The sequence below is a fragment of the Phascolarctos cinereus genome, unplaced genomic scaffold, assembly GCF_003287225.1.
Source record: "Phascolarctos cinereus isolate Bilbo 61053 unplaced genomic scaffold, phaCin_HiC Scaffold_5;HRSCAF=322, whole genome shotgun sequence".
Taxonomy (NCBI): domain Eukaryota; kingdom Metazoa; phylum Chordata; class Mammalia; order Diprotodontia; family Phascolarctidae; genus Phascolarctos; species Phascolarctos cinereus.
In genome coordinates this window covers 173,515,630-173,520,596 of record NW_027555958.1, presented here as the reverse complement: position 1 = coordinate 173,520,596, position 4,967 = coordinate 173,515,630, and the positions used below count along the sequence as shown (strand labels likewise).

The 4,967-nt window shown below is 38.2% G+C and overlaps 1 pseudogene; it reads left to right on the top strand.

Moving 5' to 3' along the window:
- Positions 1–1,775: 1,775 nt before the first annotated feature.
- On the top strand, positions 1,776–2,806 carry LOC110192060 (solute carrier family 25 member 3 pseudogene; annotated as a pseudogene).
- The last annotated feature ends 2,161 nt before the right edge of the window (positions 2,807–4,967 follow it).

Sequence of the window (4,967 nt, the reverse complement as noted above, 5' to 3'; positions counted from 1 at the left end):
TTTGCTGAATTTTCAATTGCTTCAGGTCAGAAACTTGAAGCTAAAGCCCAGCAGTTGTGAGTTCCTGGCAAGATAATCAGAAACAGGTGAAAAATAATTTGAGTCCGGATAGGACTTGTAAAACTAGTCTGTACACAGTAGAATTCATTAGAAACCTTAAGTTCATTCAGTCACCATGTGACCCAATGTGCATTTTTTCATTCTCCAAGAGTTTTCTTCACTTGGCTTAAAAGGCTTGTCATTTAAAAATTGAGACAGATTTAAAATTTCTTAAAGCATGACTTTTTTTTATCTTGATTTCTCATGCTAAAATTGAAAGAGTAAAGGGAGATGAGAACAATTTCAAACCTTTTTTACTTAAATAAATCTTTTTAACCTTCTATGTAGAAATTCTTCTTACATATTTCTGACTCTGTAGTGTTCATGGTAAAGTTTAGGAACTTTTAATGTCTTTAATTTAGGATGTCATTCCCATGGATGCTACATTGCATTCACAGCATATTGAAATCATCTTCAGTGGAGAACTTATTTAGGAATTAAGGTAGTTTCATAAATCTTTAAGTAAAGTCTGAAATGGGTCAGTGTGTCAGGAAAGTTAACATCACATTAGTTTAAGTTTTTGACCAATAGATGGATGTAATTTATGACAAAAGAGGTATTTGGCTGTCTGGTTTTTGTTTTCCTTAAATCTATATAAACTTGAAATACAGTCTTCTTGACAAATGAGATTACTAGAAACTAAATGGAAATTCTCATTTGCCACCACAGTGGTGACATGAAGAATCACAGCCTTTAGCTTAGGGCTACTAAGCTCTTAATAATGAGAGAAAGGTATTCCATCTTCACCTACAGTAAAGCCACAATTACAATGAACAAAAATAGCTGCCAAGGTTTCTACAAAAAAATATTCATGGGCAGTGAGAAAAATATTGATTTTAAGTGCCAAGAAATGAAATATCTTCTAAAGTGTTCAATTCAATCCAGCTATTATTTTCCAAAAGAAACTGAGCAGATTGTAAAGTGTTTCAGAGCTATTTGAAATTAAAAAAAAAAATCTTCAGGAAAAAAGTTTTTTAAAAAAATCCCAATCTCTCTATAAAGAAATGAAGTTCTTGTATTATTTTCAGTCAATGTGGAGGAGGCAGTTGTGTTCCCTTATAGAATGTGTTTAAAATGATCCTTTATTATTGTGGGAAGAGAATTGCAAGTCAAAATCACACATTACCAGTAAAGTATTTGATCTGTTCCAGAGAGAAATTATATTTGATGAAATCTTAGAACTTAGTTTCTGGGTTCTTCTATTAGACTGAGAAGCCTCCATTTCCTTCAGTTTCTTACAATGACTTATTATATCATCTTGAAAAGCCTACCATTAAAATGAATCAAATCAAGACTTCTGGCCACAGTATTTGCAAGTCTAAAATTCCAATTAAATAGAGCAGGCAAAAATATACTTAAATGTGTAAATATTGGCTGTCTAAAAAAAATGTAGCTACTATAAACTTTTAATGTTTTTCAATGACTTTATTAAGCCAAGACAATCAACTAATTAATAAATCAATTCCTATTTTCTAGTGTGTGCCTATTTCTGGGGTGTAAATACTCACACTGAAAATTTAATATTCACTCAGCTCTTTCAAACATAGTACTAGCTGGCTCCAGTATGCCCATAAGTGCTCGTATCTGTGAAATCTAGTGTTGGCAAATTACTTCTATGTTTTATACCTAGAACAGATGCCTTAGAAGCTATTTATTCCAACTCTTTCATTTTACAAATGAATAAATTGAGACTTAGATACAAGAAGCATCTTGTTAAAGAGCATTATGGGAGAGTCACAGTGGAATGGATGGTCAGCTGTGTCTGTGCCATCTTAGAATACAGTTGTGAGTATGGCTCCATGAAGTTTTATGCACTCTGTGGCATTGGTGGGATCTTAAGTTGTGGCCTGACATATGCTGCTTGTTGTACCCCTTGACTTAGTACAATGAAGGATGCAGGTGGACCCTCAGAAATACAAGGAAATTTTTAATGGATTCTCCATCACACTTAGAGAAGATGGTCTTCATGGTATAGCTAAAGGATGGACTCCAATGTTCATTGGCTACTCAATGCAGGGACTATTCAAGTTTGGTTTTTATGAAGTCTTCAAAGTCTTGTATAGTAACAGTTTTTGGTGAGGAAAACTCTTACCTCTGGTGTGCATCCCTGTATTTGGCTGCCTCAGCCAGTACTGAATTCTTTGCTTATATTGCCTTGGCTCTTATGGAAGCTGCCAAGGTCAGAATTCAGACCCAGCCAGGTTATGCCAACACCCTGGGGGAGGCTGCTCCAAAAATTCTTAAAGAAGAGAGCCTTTTTGCATTCTGCAAGAATGTTCCTCCTTTATGAATGAGACAGATTCCATACACCAAGATGAAGTTTGCTTGCTTTGAGCGCACTGTTGAGGCCCTGCACAAGTACATTGTTCTGAAACTCCAGGGTGAATGCTCAAAGGTAGAACAGCTGGTGGTGACATTTATGGCAGGTTACATAGCCAGTGTCTTCTGTACCATCATGTCCCTCCCTATTGACTCAGTGGTGTATGTGCTGAACAAGGAAAAGGGTAGTTCACCTTCATAAGTCCTCCAATGGCTTGGATCCAAAGGTGTATGGAAGAGGCTCTTTGCCTGTATCATCATGTTTGGTACCCTGACTGCACTACAGTTGTTCATCTATGACTCCATGAAAGTCTATTTCAGACTTCCCCAACTTCTTCCACCTGAGATGATAGATTTTTTGAAGAAGAAGCTTAGGTTGACACAGTAGATGAATCAAGACTAACTATGGACCAAATCTGCTTGCTGACCAGTGTTGAACAAAAAAAAAAAATTTCTAGGTGAGCCAAGATGACAGAGTAAAAAGGCAGGTAGTCGTTCTCACTGTCCCCTATCAACCTCTGAAAACCCAGAAAATATCACCCCAGGAAAAAGAAAACCCTGAAACAGCTGAACTAAAAGAAAGATGGGGAACAGCAGTGTAGCAGCCCAGCAAATGTCTCCCAGTGCCTCAGCAAAAATAAGGAGAAGCACACAAAAGGCCCCAGGCAGATAAGCACCCTGCAGCATTCATCTGAAAGGAGCTGAAGAAAGCAGCCTAGAGTCTTCCTAAAGTCCCAGCCTTCCTGATTCCAATCCAACACCAGGTAAGCTGGCAGAACCCTACAGCCTCCAGGAGGAGATCCTGAAGCTCAGGTGGTAGAGCAGGCAAACACCAACACCTCGACCTCCAGTGCCTCAGTGAGGGTGGAGGAGATGGTGGAAACCAGCTCAGAAAACCAAGGTGCTTTGGGACTCTACCTCAAAGGAATCTCCCAGTGCATTAGCAGAAACAAGGGAGGCAGCATTGCAAGGGGCCCCAGGCAGATAAACACCCTGCAGCACCCATCTAAAAGGAGCTGAAGAAAGCTAAAGGAAAGGAAAAGCAGGCAACCTAGAATTGCCTGAAAGTTCCAGCCTTGCTGATTCCAGCCCAATACTAGGTAAGCTACCAGAAGCTTACAGCCTCCAATTGCCAACATAAGAGGCCCCAGCACACAAAGCCAGTGACCAAGACCTAGGCTCCCAACACAAGAAGCTTGGGTCAGTGCCCTCTGTTCCCCAGCAGGAGAGCTCAATCTCTTTAAAGGCCAGGGAATAAAGAAACCATGAGTAAAAAGAAACGTACCATAGATTCATATTATGAGAAGAGTGAAGATCAAGACAGAAATTCTGAAGAGGACAACATTGTCAACAAACCCACATCTGCAACATCAAAAGGGAATATGAACTGGTCTGAAGCCCAAAAAGCCTTCTTAGAAGAGCTCAAGAAGGATTTTAAAAGTCTAATGAGAGAGGTAGAAGAGTCCTTAAAAAATACAATTGGCCAATTGGAAAAAAAGCACACTGAAGAAAACAAGTCCCTAAAAAACACAATTGGCAAACTGGAAAAAAGTACACTGAAGAAAACAAATCCCTTAAAAATACAATTGGCCAATTGAGAAGGAAGGTCAAAAACTAACAGAAGAAAACAATCTGTTAAAAACTAGAATTGGACAAATGGAAACTAATGACTCTATGAGAGAGCAAGAATCAGTCAAACAGAAACAAAAAAATGAAAAAATAGATGAAAATGTAAAATACCTCATCAGTAAAACAACCGACCTGGAAAATCGATCCAGGAGAGACAATTTAAAAATCATTGGACTACCTGAAAATCATGATGAAAAAAAGAGCCTGGACAGTATCTTTCAGGAAATCATAAAGGAAAACTGCCCTGAAGTCCTAGAACCAGAAGGAAAATACCATAGAAAGAATACACCACTCACCACCTGAAAGAGATCCCAAATTGACAATGCCAAGGAATATAATAGCAAAATTCCAAAATTACCAGATGAAAGAGAAGGTGCTGCAAGCAGCCAGAAAGAAACAATTTAAATATCATGGAACCACAGTCAGGATTACACAGGACCTTGCAGCTTCTACATTAAAAGACCACAGGGCAGGAACATGATATTCCATAAGGCAAAGGAGCTTGGATTGCAGCCAAGGATCAACTACCCTGCAAAAATGAGCATGATTTTTCAAGGGAGGAGATGGATATTCAAAATAGGGACTTCCAAACCTTCCTGATAAAAAGACCAGAGCTCAACAAAAAATTTGATCTTCAAGTACAAGATTCAAGAAAGACATAAAAAGGTAAATGGGACAGAAAGATAAAGTATGTTGTTAATAAGGGCAGACTGTTTACATCCCTACAAGGGAAGATGACACTTGCAACTCTTGAGAACTGTATTGTTATTACACCATGTTAAAGGAGTATACATAAAGGGGGTGGATATTAGTTGACTTTGATGTAATGATAAAAAAAAATCTCATCAAGTGGGTTAAATGGATCCAAGTAAGTGGATTAATCTGATCTTAGAAAATGTACTGAGAAAGGAGGAGGCAGA